Source organism: Oncorhynchus tshawytscha, unplaced genomic scaffold (assembly GCF_018296145.1).
Source record: "Oncorhynchus tshawytscha isolate Ot180627B unplaced genomic scaffold, Otsh_v2.0 Un_contig_3847_pilon_pilon, whole genome shotgun sequence".
Lineage (NCBI taxonomy): Eukaryota > Metazoa > Chordata > Actinopteri > Salmoniformes > Salmonidae > Oncorhynchus > Oncorhynchus tshawytscha.
Genome location: NW_024609697.1, coordinates 229450 through 246348, shown reverse-complemented (window position 1 = coordinate 246348; position 16899 = coordinate 229450). Strand labels below are relative to the sequence as shown.

The window sequence follows — 16899 nt, the reverse complement described above, 5'->3', positions numbered from 1 at the left end:
GGTTAGTCTGATCCAGAGCTGACAGCCAGTTGAAAGGTAATCTGGGTCTAAAGTGTTGTGTGTCTGTCTGGGTGAAAGGAGTCTGTCTCCTGGACAACCGGCTCGTGGTTAGACAGAGGGCATTGATTATGTTCTCTCTCTGCTGAAGCCTGTGGAGAACTGTTCTGTGTCTGAGTCACTCAGCCAGTGGTAAGAGAAGAGAACTGTTCTGTGTCTGAGTCACTCTGTCAGTGGTCTGTATTCTGTGTCTGAGTCACGCTGTCTTTATCTCTCTCTCTCTCTCTCTCTCTCTCTCTCTCTCTCTCTCTCTCTCACTCTCTCACTCTCTCTCTCCCTCTCTCTCCCTCTCTCTCTCTCTCTCTCTCTCTCTCTCTCTCTCTCTCTCTCTCACTCTCTCTCTCTCTCTCTCCTCTCTCTCTCCCTCTCTCTCTCCCTCTCTCTCCCTCTCTCTCCCTCTCACAGCCAGCCAGCTAATCTCTGTATGCTCCAAAAGCAGGAGGCTGGAAATCCTCTGGGAGAGAGACATGCACAAAGATCATTATTAATTGAGACCACTCCTCCAGTGGGTTTTGGATGGCAGAACTGATGTGTGGACTGATAAAATACCTTGTGTGTGTGTGTGTACACTTTTCTGTCTTGCTTAGCATAGCACTGCCACTACACAGCTATACGATGACATGAAATAAACCCACCTATATATTAAATGAACATTCCCCAAAGGTATGATGTATGATGCATTTGTAGGATAACCAGCCGGGACGGTTTGTAGGATAACCAGCCAGGACTGTTTGTAGGATAACCAGCCAGGACTGTTTGTAGGATAACCAGCCAGGACTGTTTGTAGGATAACCAGCCAGGACTGTTTGTAGGATAACCAGCCAGGACTGTTTGTAGGATAACCAGCCAGGACTGTTTGTAGGATAACCAGCCAGGACTGTCCCTGGAGGCAGTGGGTAGTGGATGCCTGTTCAGCCCACTCTTCACTGCACAACTGCACTGTTAGGTGCATTCGGGTGTCTCTGTGGCTCCTTGCTGTGTCCTCTGCATGTGGCTGTGGGTACTTTGATCTCCATTAACACCCGTTTCTGGGAGCCTGTGGAGGAGGTGGGGGCTTTCCTCTCCTCTCCTGTTGAGAGCAGCCATTAGCATTAACCAGAGCAGCTCCATCTACTGCCATTATTGCTGAGTCACTTCCTGCCTGCCACATCACATAACAGCAGGAGTGGCTCTGTCTTCACAACATACAATTACAGCACATGGCTGCAGAAACACCCACAGACCTGGCTCCTGTCCTGTCTACCCCCAGGCCCAGGGTCAACTATAACACACTACAGACCTGGCTCCTGTCCTGTCTACCCCCAGGCCCAGGGTCAACTATAACAGACTACAGACCTGGCTCTTGTCCTGTCTACCCCCAGGCCCAGGGTCGACTATAACAGACTACAGACCTGGCTCCTGTCCTGTCTACCCCCAGGCCCAGGGTCAACTATAACACACTACAGACCTGGCTCCTGTCCTGTCTACCCCCAGGCCCAGGGTCAACTATAACAGACTACAGACCTGGCTCTTGTCCTGTCTACCCCCAGGCCCAGGGTCAACTATAACACTACAGACCTGGCTCCTGTCCTGTCTACCCCCAGACCCAGGGTCAATTATAACACACTACAGACCTGGCTCCTGTCCTGTCTACCCCCAGGCCCAGGGTCAACTATAACACTACAGACCTGGCTCCTGTCCTGTCTACCCCCAGACCCAGGGTCAATTATAACACACTACAGACCTGGCTCAACTATAACACTACAGACCTGGCTCCTGTCCTACCCCCAGGCCCAGGGTCAACTATAACACCTACAGACCTGGCTCCTGGGTCACCCCCAGACTAGGGTCAACATAACATACTACAGACCTGGCTCCTGTCCTGTCTACCCCCAGGCCCAGGGTCAACTATAACACACTACAGACCTGGCTCCTGTCCTGTCTACCCCCAGACTCAGGGTCAACTATAACATACTACAGACCTGGCTCCTGTCCTGTCTACCACCAGGCCCAGGGTCAACTATAACACTACAGACCTGGCTCCTGTCCTGTCTACCCCCAGACCCAGGGTCAACTATAACACACTACAGACCTGGCTCCTGTCCTGTCTACCCCCAGGCCCAGGGTCAACTATAACACTACAGACCTGGCTCCTGTCCTGTCTACCCTCAGGCCCAGGGTCAACTATAACACACTACAGACCTGGCTCCTGTCCTGTCTACCCCCAGACTCAGGGTCAACTATAACATACTCAAGTGTGGGGTGACTATATAAAGATAGCAGTCATATGGAGATATGCAGGACAGTTGGGGTATATTTCATGTGTATGGGTCTAGGTAGCACGATGTTCAGAGGGCTTCTTGACACTGTCATGGGGATTGATATGGAAATTTCACTGCGGGGCAACAGGGTAGCCTAGTGGTTAGAGCGTTGGACTAGAGCGTTGGACTAGTAACCGGAAGGTTGCAAGGTCAAATCCCTGAGCTGACAAGGTCGTTCTGCCCCTGAACAGGCAGTTAACCCACTGTTCCTAGGCCGTCATTGAAAATATGAATTTGTTCTTAACTGACTTGCCAGGTTAAATAAAGGTAAAAAATAATAATAATAATTGGTCATAACAGCTAATCCTATTAAGTGTTTGGATTTTGGGATAGATGAATATGTTTCAAAGAGGTTGATTAGAATCCATCCATGGATAAACACGCACGCAGGCATGGACACACGTGTATTTCCCCGACCCAGCCTCAGACGAATACGAACAGAGTATGCATACTGAGTAGAATAAGTCCATGGACCTCAAAGCCCTACTGTCAGTGTTGGCTCAAATGGCCTTTACATAAACCCATTGTGGCCTTGTCATGCTCACCATATCAAAGAATTTCACCATTTACAGCATTCATACCAGATTCTACAGATGTACAATCTTAATTTGATCACCCTGTCGCAAGAGAACTTTCCTGTAATGCAGGAAATATAAAACTTGTAGTGTTTTTCAGGTTTAAAAAGGCTTCTGAAGTTTGTAATTTTCACTTTGAAAAATGTATCAACCCCTACAAAAATGTCCATTAATTATAATCCACATCATAATTCACATTTCCTTTTGCTGCAGGATTATTTTCCTGCTGTCGCAAACTGGCTCAAAGTATGATCCTGCATCTGTAGTTCATGTGAAAGGCCCTATGTAGTCACTGACTGAGGTGGCAGCCAAAAGAACCAGCGGGATGTCACTGTTCTGTGATATTTAGTCCATGTGCCGAGGAGTGAATGTCATCGGAACTGACAAAACACCCATGTGGCCCGGGGAAGGGAGGAATAGCTAATAGCCCTTAGCGAGTTTCACAAAGACGGCTCTACGGGCAGGGTGAGGAGAGCGACAGCAGCCCTGGGTGGGGGATCTCTTTCTCTCTTTTTACGCTTAGCTCGTTGGTTTCCGACAGACCCACTTCCTCTATTGGCAACGGCATAGAGAGGATTAATCAGCACATCCTCAGCCATTCAGTTGAATTGTGAAGCGACAGCATCTGGAAACTGTCATACAGTCTTTGGACCTGGCGAGTAGAGCTGCCAATATCACATAGACTGCAGCTGAGTAATATTGAATTGGAATTTCTTCATGGAGAAATGTACTTCCTTCGTGCATGACAGGATGTCATAGGAGGAAACTGTCAGCCGTTGGAGTAATACTGGGATGATTCAGGACCAATAGGATTCTGATAGTCTTGAGGTTTTACTGGGATGATTCAGGACCAATAGGATTCTGATAGTCTTCAGGTTTTATTGGAATGATTCAGGACCAATAGGATTCTGATAGTCTTGAGGTTTTCAGGAAGGAACAGAGACTACAGTAAGGCAGAAACAGTGACTGCAGGCAAAAACTCAATAAACACAGAGTGCCCCCCAACCACACACACACACACACACACATAAACACATAAGCACAAAAGAACAAAGCCAAGACAAAAACCTACTGTGAACCTGTGGGAATCCTATACTGGAGGTCTTCCAATACCCATCTTCCCTACAGACCCAGGGAGAGAAGTGCCTATAAAAGCACAGAGGAATCACACATTGAAATACCAGACATTGTAAGGTTGCAGACGGTGTGAGCCCTACACCTTCCCCAGCATCATGACCTGTAGCTATGGTGAAAGCCGCTCCCCTACGCACACCTCCCCTCAAACAGACCAAGATCCGCTCCCCACACACACCTCCCCTCAAACAGACCAAGATCCACAAAATGGTCCTGAGAAGCCAGGTGTCATGTCCACAAAATGGTCCTGAGAGGCCAGGTGTCACATCCACAAAATGGTCCTGAGAGGCCAGGTGTCACGTCCACAAAATGGTCCTGAGAAGCCAGGTGTCACATCCACAAAATGGTCCTGAGAGGCCAGGTGTCACATCCACAAAATGGCCCCGAGGGGCCAGGTGTCACATCCACAAAATGGTCCTGAGAGGCCAGGTGTCACGTCCACAAAATGGTCCTGAGAGGCCAGGTGTCACGTCCACAAAATGGTCCTGAGAAGCCAGGTGTCACATCCATAAAATGGTCCTGAGGGGCCAGGTGTCACATCCACAAAATGGCCCCGAGGGGCCAGGTGTCACATCCACAAAATGGTCCTGAGAGGCCAGGTGTCACGTCTACAAAATGGCCCTGAGAAGCCAGGTGTCACGTCTACAAAATGGCCCTGAGAGGCCAGGTGTCACATCCACAAAATGGCCCTGAGAGGCCAGGTGCCACGAGGTGTTGGACCTGTAGGCATATATTCAATACACCCATGATCAAAGATCTCAGACATCAAAGCCATTTGACTGGAGGCTAACATACCAAGAGAATACAGTCTTGGACAGGTAGGGTTTTTGAGTAAATATAGTAATATAAATATAGTATTCATAAATTAAATCAACCTCAAGCATGGATTGTATTGTACATGGATACTGCACACAATATTTGTCTGTTGTTCAGAGTCCAGAGTACATGGCAACCAGTTGAGGAATAGCGACAAAATCACACAGGCATGCTAGTGGAAAGATAAGTCATCCATCTTGTCAGAGATATAATCGAAATCTCCATTTGGATCTGTTGTATTTAATCACTAGGTACTCTTTATTACAGTGATCTGTTGTATTTAATGACTAGGTACTCTGTATTAGAATAATCTGTTGTATTTAATCACTAGGTACTCTGTATTAGAATAATCTGTTGTATTTAATCACTAGGTACTCTTTATTACAGTGATCTGTTGTATTTAATGACTAGGTACTCTGCATTAGAATAATCTGTTGTATTTAATGACTAGGTACTCTTTATTACAGTGATCTGTTGTATTTAATGACTAGGTACTCTTTATTACAGTGATCTGTTGTATTTAATGACTAGGTACTCTTTATTACAGTGATCTGTTGTATTTAATGACTAGGTACTCTGTATTAGAGTAATCTGTTGTATTTAATGACTAGGTACTCTGCATTAGAATAATCTGTTGTATTTAATGACTAGGTACTCTTTATTACAGTGATCTGTTGTATTTAATGACTAGGTACTCTGTATTAGAGTAATCTGTTGTATTTAATGACTAGGTGCTCTGTATTAGAGTAATCTGTTGTATTTAATGACTAGGTACTCTGCATTAGAGTAATCTGTTGTATTTAATCACTAGGTACTCTGTATTACAGTTCTCCGTTATATTTAATGACTAGGTACTCTTTTTTTTACAGTACTCTATTGTATTTAATGACTAGGCACTCTTTATTACAGTACTCCATTATATTTAATGGCTAGATACTCTTTATTACAGTAATCTGTTGTATTTCATGACTAGGTACTCTGTATTAGAGTAATCTGTTGTATTTAATGACTAGGTGCTCTGCATTAGAGTAATCTGTTGTATTTAATGACTAGGTACTCTGCATTAGAGTAATCTGTTGTATTTAATCACTAGGTACTCTTTTTTTTACAGTACTCTATTGTATTTAATGGCTAGATACTTTGTAATCTGTTGTATTTAATGACTAGGTACTCTTTATTACAGTACTTTGTTGACCAATAACATCTGCTAAATATGTGTATGTGACCAATAGAATTAGATTTTATTTGATGTCAGACTGGGAAGAATGCAAATGATCAAATGGGGGACCTTCAGTATGGGAAAGAGGGTTGTAAGGCCTGAGGGAGGAGAAGAAAGGGAGAGGAAGGCAGTGAGGGGAGGGGCAGAGAGAGGGATGGAGCCACAGGGGGTTCTGGGTAACAGCCAGGAGGGTCTTATGATTCCAAGGAGGCGGGGGATGGGAGACCAGGGGCTGCTGGGTCCAAGCTGTCTTTGAGCTCCGCTCAGGCGTTAGGGCAGGAGAGAAAAGACACACAAATGCAACAAAAACACACTATATACACTCTCTATCTCACTCTCTCTCCCTTTCTCTCTCTCTGTCTCTCTCGCTCACTCTCTCTCACGCTCTCTCGCTCTCTCTGCCCAGCAATGACCTTTTAGTGCGTACAGACCCAAACTTACCTCCTGACTATTTTCACTAAATCCCAATCAGAGCAATCTCCTGGAAGGAAAACATGGGCTTTTGTGAAAGCCGCTACGGTTGAGATGTTTGGAACGACAGTACTTATCACAGATGTTTCACATAAAATATTTATTGTGTTACTACTGGATTACGATTATAACACCCAAACAGTTTAGCACGGAAAGGTTTGCTCACTTTCCACAGCAGAAATAGCACCCCTCACCTTTCCTGGCCCCATTGTTCAATAGCACTACGCTGCCCAACCAAACAAAAAGGTAGTAACTGCTCATAGTGTGGAACTGATAAATATGGCTTTTATTTACCTTGTTTTCACAGTAACTTTATCCAGATACTGCTAACATGACCCCCAAAATAGATACAATTCAACTTCGAGAAGAAAGGCAGGAAACAAAGGCAGAAAAACATGTGTAGGGAAACAGGCATAGGGAAACATGTGTAGGGAAACATGTGTAGGGAAACAGGCATAGGGAAACATGTGTAGGGAAACAGGCGTAGGGACACGTGTAGGGAAACAGGCATAGGGAAACATGTGTAGGGAAACAGGCATAGGGAAACATGTGTAGGGAAAACAGGCGTAGGGACACGTGTAGGGAAACAGGCATAGGGAAACATGTGTAGGGAAACAGGCGTAGGGAAACATGTGTAGGGAAACAGGCGTAGGGAAACAGGCATAGGGACACATGTGTAGGGAAACAGGCATAGGGACACATGTGTAGGGAAACAGGCATAGGGACACGTGTGTAGGGAAACAGGCATAGGGACACATGTGTAGGGAAACAGGCGTAGGGAAACATGTGTAGGGAAACAGGCATAGGGAAACATGTGTAGGGAAACAGGCGTAGGGAAACATGTGTAGGGAAACAGGCATAGGGAAACATGTGTAGGGAAACAGGCATAGGGAAACATGTGTAGGAAACAGGCATAGGGAAACATGTGTAGGGAAACAGGCATAGGGAAACAGGGGAAACATGTGTAGGGAAACATGGGGAAACAGGCATAGGGACACATGTGTAGGGAAACAGGCATAGGGACACATGTGTAGGGAAACAGGCATAGGGAAACATGTGTAGGGAAACAGGCATAGGGAAACATGTGTAGGGAAACAGGCATGTGTAGTGTGTAGGGAAACATGAGTAGGGAAACAGGCATAGGGAAACATGTGTAGGGAAACATGTTTAGGGAAACAGGCATAGGGAAACATGTGTAGGGAAACAGGCAGGCATAGGAAACATAGGGACACATGTGTAGGGAAACAGGCATAGGGAAACATGTGTAGGGAAACAGGCATAGGGAAACATGTGTAGGGAAACATGTGCATAGGGAAACATGTGTAGGGAAACATGTGTAGGGAAACATGTGTAGGGAAACAGGCATAGGGAAACATGTGTAGGGAAACAGGCATAGGGAAACATGTGTAGGGAAACAGGCATAGGGACACGTGTGTAGGGAAACAGGCATAGGGAAACATGTGTAGGGAAACAGGCATAGGGAAACATGTGTAGGGAAACAGGCATAGGGACACATGTGTAGGGAAACAGGCGTAGGGAAACATGTGTAGGGAAACAGGCATAGGAAACATGTGTAGGGAAACATGTGTAGGGAAACAGGCATAGGGAAACAGGAAACATGTGTAGGGAAACAGGCATAGGGAAACATGTGTAGGGAAACAGGCATAGGGACACATGTGTAGGGAAACAGGCATAGGGAAACAGGCATAGGGAAACAGGCATAGGGAAACAGGCATAGGGAAACATGTATAGGGAAACAGGCATAGGGAAACAGGCATAGGAAACAGGCATAGGGAAACATGTGTAGGGAAACAGGCATAGGGACACATGTGTAGGGAAACAGGCATAGGGAAACAGGCATAGGGAAACAGGCATAGGGAAACAGGCATAGGAAACAGGCATAGGGAAACAGGCATAGGGAAACAGGCATAGGGAAACAGGCATAGGGACACATGTGTAGGGAAACAGGCATAGGGACACATGTGTAGGGAAACAGGCATAGGGAAACATGTGTAGGGAAACAGGCATAGGGAAACATGTAGGGAAACATGTGTAGGAAACAGGCATAGGGAAACATGTAGTAGGGAAACAGGCATAGGGAAACATGTGTAGGGAAACAGGCATAGGGAAACATGTTTAGGGAAACAGGCATAGGGACACATGTGTAGGGAAACAGGCGTAGGGACACGTGTGTAGGGAAACAGGCATAGGGAAACATGTGTAGGGAAACAGGCATAGGGAAACATGTGGGAAACAGGCATAGGGAAACATGTGTAGGGAAACATGTGTAGGGAAACATGTGTAGGGAAACAGGCATAGGGAAACATGTGGGAAACATGGCATAGGGAAACATGTGTAGGGAAACAGGCATAGGGACACATGTGTAGGGAAACAGGCATAGGGAAACATGTGTAGGGAAACAGGCATAGGGAAACATGTGTAGGGAAACAGGCATAGGGAAACATGTGTAGGGAAACAGGCATGTGTAGGGAAACATGTGTAGGGAAACATGTGTAGGGAAACAGGCAGTGTAGGGAAACATGTGTAGGGAAACAGGCATAGGGAAACATGGACACATGTAGGGAAACATGTGTAGGGAAACAGGCATAGGGACACATGTGTAGGGAAACAGGCATGTGTAGGGAAACATGTGTAGGGAACAGGCATAGGGAAACAGGCATGGGAAACATGTGTAGGGAAACAGGTGTGTAGGGAAACATGTGTAGGGAAACAGGCATAGGGAAACAGGTGTAGGGACACATGGGACACATGTAGGGAAACATGAGGGAAAGGCATAGGAAACAGGCAACAGGCATAGGGACACATGTGTAGGGAAACAGGTGTAGGGAAACATGTGTAGGGAAACAGGCATAGGGACACATGTGTAGGGAAACATGTGTAGGGAAACATGTGCATAGGGACACATGTGTAGGGAAACAGGCATAGGGAAACATGTGTAGGGAAACATGTGTAGGGAAACAGGCATAGGGAAACATGAGTAGGGAAACAGGCATAGGGAAACATGTGTAGGGAAACAGGCATAGGGAAACATGTGTAGGGAAACAGGCATAGGGAAACATGTGTAGGGAAACAGGCGTAGGGAAACAGTGTGTAGGGAAACAGGCATAGGGAAACATGTGTAGGGAAACAGGCATAGGGAAACATGTGTAGGGAAACAGGCATAGGGAAACATGTGTAGGGAAACATAGGGACACATGTGTAGGAAACAGGCATGTGTAGGGAAACATGTGTAGGGAAACAGGCATAGGGAAACATGTAGGGAAACAGGCATAGGGAAACATGTGTAGGGAAACATGTTTAAAACAGGCATAGGGACACATGTGTAGGGAAACAGGCATAGGGACACGTAGTGTAGGGAAACAGGCATAGGGAAACATGTGTAGGGAAACAGGCATGTAGGGAAACATGTGTAGGGAAACAGGCATAGGGAAACATGGAAACAGTAGGGAAACAGGCATAGGGAAACATGTGTAGGGAAACAGGTAGGGAAACATGTGTAGGAAACAGGCATAGGGAAACATGTGTAGGGAAACAGGCATAGGGAAACAGGCATAGGGACACATGTGTAGGGAAACAGGCATAGGGACACATGTGTAGGGAAACAGGCATAGGGAAACATGTGTAGGGAAACAGGCATAGGGAAACATGTGTAGGGAAACAGGCGTAGGGAAAACAGGCATGAAACATGTAGGGAAACAGGCATAGGGAAACATGTGTAGGGAAACAGGCATAGGGAAACATGTTTAGGGAAACAGGCATAGGGACACATAGGGACACATGTGTAGGGAAACAGGCGTAGGGAAACATGTGTAGGAAACAGGCATAGGGAAACATGTGTAGGGAAACAGGCATAGGGAAACAGTGTAGGGAAACATGTGTAGGAAACATGTGTAGGGAAACATGTGTAGGGAAAGGCATGTGTAGTAGGAAACAGGCATAGGGAAACATGTGTAGGGAAACATGTGTAGGGAAACAGGCATAGGGACACATGTGTAGGGAAACAGGCATAGGGAAACATGTGTAGGGAAACAGGCATAGGGACACATGTGTAGGGAAACAGGTGTAGGGAAACATGTGTAGGGAAACAGGCATAGGGAACATGTGTAGGGAAACATGAGTGTAGGGAAACAGGCATAGGGACACATGTGTAGGGAAACAGGTGTAGGGAAACATAGGAAACATGTAGGGAAACAGGCAGGGACACATAGGGACACATGTGTAGGGAAACATGTGTAGGGAAACAGGCATAGGGAAACACATGTGTAGGGAAACAGGCGTAGGGAAACATGTGTAGGGAAACAGGAAACATAGGGAAACATGTGTAGGGAAACATGGGAGTAGGGAAACAGGCATAGGGACACATGTGTAGGGAAACAGGCATGGGAAACATGTGTAGGGAAACATGTGTAGGGAAACATGCAGGCATAGGGAAACATGGAAGGGAAACAGGTGTCATGTGTAGGGAAACATGTGTAGGGAAACAGGCATAGGGAAACATGTGTAGGGAAACAGTGCATAGGGAAACATGTGTAGGAAACAGGCATAGGAAACATGTGTGTAGGGAAACAGGCATAGGGAAACATGGGACACATTTAGGGAAACAGGCATAGGGACACATGTGTAGGGAAACAGGCGTAGGGACACATGTGTGTAGGGAAACAGGCATAGGGAAACATGTGTAGGGAAACAGGTAGGGAAACATGTGTAGGGAAACACATGTGTGTAGGGAAACATGTGTAGGGAAACATGTGTAGGGAAACATGTGTAGGGGCAAGGGACATAGGGAAACAGGCATAGGGAACATGTGTAGGGAAACAGGCATAGGGAAACATGTGTAGGGAAACAGGCATAGGGAAACATGTGTAGGGAAACAGGCATAGGGAAACACATGTGTAGGGAAACAGGTGTAGGGAAACATGTGTAGGAAACAGGCATAGGGACACATGTGTAGGGAAAACATGGAGTAGGGAAACAGGCATAGGGACACATGTGTAGGGAAACAGGTGTAGGGAAACATGTGTAGGGAAACAGGCATAGGACACATGTGTAGGGAAACATGTGTAGGGAAACAGGCATAGGGACACATGTGTAGGAAACAGGCAGGCATAGGGAAACATGTGTAGGGAAACAGGCATAGGGAAACATGAGTGTAGGGAAACAGGCATAGGGAAACATGTGTAGGGAAACAGGCATAGGGAAACATGTTTAGGGAAATGTGTAGGGAAACAGGCATAGGGACACATGTAGGGAAACATGTGTAGGGAAAACAGGCATAGGGAAACATGTGTAGGGAAACAGGCATAGGGACACATGTGTAGGGAAACAGGTGTGTGTGAGGGAAACAGGCATAGGGAAACATGTGTAGGGAAACAGGCATAGGGAAACATGTGGGGAAACAGGCATAGAGGAAACATGTGTAGGGAAACAGGCATAGGAAACATGTGTAGGTGAAACAGGCATAGGGAAACATGTGTAGGGAAACAGTAGGGACACATGTGTATAGGGAAACATGTGTAGGAAACAGGCAAACACATGCATAGGGAAACAGGCATAGGACACATGTGTAGGGAAACAGGCATAGGGACACATGTGTAGGGAAACAGGTGTAGGGAAACATGTGTAGGGAAACATGGCATAGGGAAACATGTGTAGGGAAACAGGCGTAGGGAAACATGAGTAGGGAAACAGGCATAGGGAAACATGTGTAGGGAAACAGGCATAGTAGGGAAACATGTGTAGGGAAACAGGCATAGGGAAACATGTGTAGGGAAACATAGACACGTAGGGAAACAGGCATAGGGACACATGTGTAGGGAAACAGGCATAGGGGAAACATGTGTAGGGAAACAGGCATAGGGAAACATGTGTAGGGAAACATGTGTAGGGAAACAGGCATAGGGAAACATGTGTAGGGAAACAGGCATAGGGAAACATAGGAAACATGGTAGGGAAACAGGCATAGGGACACATGTGTAGGGAAACAGGCATAGGGAAACAGGCATAGGGAAACAGGCATAGGGAAACAGGCATGTGGAAACATGTATAGGGAAACAGGCAGGGAAACATGTGTAGGAAACAGGCATAGGGAAACAGGCATGGGAAACATGTGAGGGAGACAGGGGAAACATGTGTGACATAGGAAACATGTGTAGGGAAACATGTGTAGGGAAACAGGCATAGGGACACATGTGTAGGGAAACAGGCATAGGGAAACAGGCATAGGGAAACAGGCATAGGGAAACAGGCATAGGGAAACAGGCATAGGGAAACAGACATAGGGAAACAGGCATAGGGAAACAGGCATAGGGAAACAGGCTATTTGCAAACAAGAGAGTATGAAGATTCAATACCAAGAACGTCTTTCAATAGTTATCAATGTGTAGCATGTGTCTACAGTCCCAGCTAGTGATAGGGCTGGCACAATGAGACACAGCGAGAGAGAGAGAGAGAGAGATATGTATATAGGAGGGAGGGAGAGAGAGCAAGAGAATAGATAGAGAGAAACAGAGAGAGAGAGCTGAGAGCAAGAGAATAGAGAGAGAGAGAGAGAGAGAGAGAGAGAGACAGGCAGATGGTATGTAGGGAAACAGGTATAGAGAGGGAGGGAGAAACATGAGAGCAAGAGAAAACAGGCATAGAGATAGGGAAACAGATGTGTAGAGAGAGGAAACAGAGGGAAACAGGCAGAGGAGAGAGAGGGAAACAGGCAAGAGAATAGAGAGAGGGAGAGAAACAGGCATAGAGGTCAGAAACAGGGGGAGAGAAAGAGAGATAGAGCGAGAGAGATCAATGAGAGAGAGATGGATGTATATGAGAGAGGGAGGGAGAGAGAGCAAGAGAATAGAGAGAGAGAGAGAGAGAGAGAGAGAAAGAGAGAGAGAGAGAGCAAGAGAATAGAGAGAGGGAGAGAATAGAGAGAGGGAGAGAAAGAGAAGAGAGAGAGAGAGAGAGAGAGAGAGATTGAAAGAGAGTGAGAGAGAGAGGAGAGAGAGAGGGAGAGAGAGGGCAAGAGAGAGTGGAGTGGTGCAGCCCACATCTAGAGGAGTACAGAGCAGTGAGAGGGATAGAGGCAGCGTTAACTGCTGCTCCAGGGCTGCATGCAGCTGTCTGGTCTGGGGCTGAGAGGGAGCAGGAGAGAGGGAGGGGTAGCTCATAGGAGGAGGACAGGACTTGAAGGGAGAAATAGGAGAGACGGGTAAGAAAAGGAGAAACAGATGAGAGTGAGCGGAGCATAGTAGGCCGGTTGACTGGATGTATCGTCGAGAAGCTAGGAGAAACTGTCAGACTGCAGCTGGTCTATAAAAGGGAGGAAAGGGGCGGGTTGTAATTTGAGAGGGCCTGACAGATCGGGCTATAGTGTCACTATCTACTCAGCACTAAGGTAAGATATTGTTTTCACTGAGAGGACTGTCTTTGGAGAGTAATTCAGATATACTATGGATGGCTGTGTGTGTGTGTGCAGTGTCTGTGTGTGTGTGTGTGTGTGTGTGTGTGTGTGTGTGTGTGTGTGTGTGTGTGTGTGTGTTACTGTGTGTGTGTGTGTGTGCGTGTGTGTGTGTGTGTGTGTGTGTGTGTGTGTGCGTGTGTGTGTGTGTGTGTGTGTGTGTGTGTGTGTGTGTGTGTGTGTGTGTGTGTGTGAGTGAGTGAGTGAGTTGGGGGTATTTCCTGTCCTGTCATAACCATCTCCTGGGGTTATGAGATGGATGGATCACATATACAGTTAGATGGTGACGAGTTAGGTGTAGGCTATGGCTAGCACGGGGACGCCCTGCCATGACTGGAGCTGAGAGACACCATGCTTTAGTCTCACTGCACTGTCAGTGAGAGACAGAGAGCAGCGTACGCAGTCCCGCGTGCCATCCACTGGTGACAAATTAACGAGTGTCCTTGTGGTGAGAACTCAATGCCAGTGCTCTTTCTCTGCTGCCCTGAGGCCTCTTCCTGCTGTTCTGCTGTTTCACATCAATACTTTAACAAGCTAAGCATTATGCTCAGAGTCATTCTAGGGGTAGCTTCTTTAACTCTGCTTTTGAGAGGAAGGAGGGGGTAAACGAGGAAGGAAAGGAATTGAGATGTGCAGTGAGTGGAATGAGTACCATTTTGTTACTCCCACAGCACTCAGAGGTGAGAATCAACATACAAAAAGTGCTGTGACAGCGGCTGTCTGTGGACATGTCGAGCTCCAGCTATATCAATGCCGCACCACACTCCTTCACCTTCATGACAGAGTGATTACTGGTCTGTCTGTGGACATGTCGAGCTCCAGCTATATCAATGCCGCACCACACTCCTTCACCTTCATGACAGAGTGATTACTGGTCTGTCTGTGGACATGTCGAGCTCCAGCTATATCAATGCCGCACCACACTCCTTCACCTTCATGACAGAGTGATTACTGGTCTGTCGGTGGGTGGGATGGGAGTGATTACTGGTCTGCCTGTGGGTGGGATGGGTTAGAGTGATTACTGGTCTACCTGTGGGTGGGATGGGAGTGATTACTGGTCTGCCTGTGGGTGGGATGGGTTAGAGTGATTACTGGTCTACCTGTGGGTGGGATGGGAGTGATTACTGGTCTGCCTGTGGGTGGGATGGGTGTGATTACTGGTCTGCCTGTGGGTGGGATGGGTGGGAGTGATTACTGGTCTGCCTGTGGTGGGATGGGTGGGAGTGATTACTGGTCTGCCTGTGGGTGGGATGGGTGAGAGAATTACTGGTCTGCCTGTGGGTGGGATGGGAGTGATTACTGGTCTGCCTGTGGGTGGGATGGGTGAAAGTGATTACTGGTCTGCCTGTGGGTGGGATGGGAGTGATTACTGGTCTACCTGTGGGTGGGATGGGAGTGATTACTGGTCTACCTGTGGGTGGGATGGGAGTGATTACTGGTCTGCCTGTGGGTGGGATGGGAGTGATTACTGGTCTGCCTGTGGGTGGGATGGGTGAGAGTGATTACTGGTCTGCCTGTGGGTGGGATGGGAGTGATTACTGGATTGTGTGCACCGCTTGGTCTCCACCGGCTGAAGACCAGATGTAGACTGCAGTCTGTAGGACAGGAAGAGACCATGGCAACAGGGACATCTCTATTTGCACACAGCACTGTTCCCACCCCAGAACAATGCTGAATTGTGGCTGTGGTGATGTCATCTTGTCACAGATCTGACAGTGTCGTAAATCTCCTTTCCAGAAGAACTTCCTGTCTGTTTTTTTTCTGTGTATGTATTTAACCAGTCAGTTAAGAATAAATGATTATTTACAATGACAGCCTACCAGTGGGTTAACTGCCTTGTTTAGGGGCAGAACAACAGATTTGTATCTTGTCAGCTCTGGGATTCGATCCAGCAATCTTTCAGTTACTGGCCCAACGCTCTAACCACTAGTCCACCTGCCGCTGTCTACAAGCAGGCGTTCCCTTTACCCACACCTAGGATCTATTCACCCTCCCTGATGTATCATCGATCATTAGTGGGACAAACCTCAAAACTGTCCTTGGATCAGTGTCTAAGGGCCATCCAGCTCTACACCTGTGATTAGGACTAGTGTGACCCGTCTGGGGTCACACTAGACAGATAGATGTAGATGTATCTCACGCTGCAAGGCAGAAATTCGGCCAGTACATGCTTGTGGGTAACGACAAACAAAAGTAGTGGTTTGAGTGTTTTTATGATGGAGTCGACCACTTCCCTCGCTGGGAAGTGAAGTGGCTGGCTTACTGTTTTGCAAGGTTTCATGGGTCCAAGCTCAGGACATATGTGTCACAAAGGAATCCTTTCATGGAGACGCCTCCTTGTTAGTAGTTGCTGATTTCAGACTCAAATCACTTGTGAGGGACTGCTCTTGTCTCCCTTTATTTACTTACTCGCTATTTTCTGTTAAATATTTTCTTGTGGCGTTGAATATTTGCCACACTGCAAACATTTCACACTCTGACTAACATGGGATTTGAATTGCCGTGACAGTACTGATAAAATTACTCTGAACTATAGGGGTGGACAGAAGGGATTTTGAAGAAAGCAACACTCCTCTTTACTGTCTTTACTAATGGGGGTTTCTCTAGGGATTTTGGAACAGCAACACTCCTCTTTATTATCTTTACTAATGGGGGTTTCTCTAGGGATTTTGGAACAGCAATCTCGAAGTTAAAGGAGAATTCCACCCAAAAACAATATTTTGGTATTTGTTTCATTAGTCCATTGTTGACATAATCTCAAAATGTTTAGCTTTTCAGCAATCATTTTTTCAAGATATAAAACTTTCAAAATACAGAAATCATCACCATATGATGATGCGTTTTGCGTCATATGATACAAAA

The 16899-nt window shown here is 46.6% G+C and overlaps 1 protein-coding gene across 1 annotated transcript in view; it reads left to right on the top strand.

Annotated features, from left to right (window-relative positions):
• The window catches only part of LOC121838749 (coronin-2B-like), an 87037-nt gene that overhangs the window by 43349 nt on the left and 26789 nt on the right, over positions 1–16899 (top strand).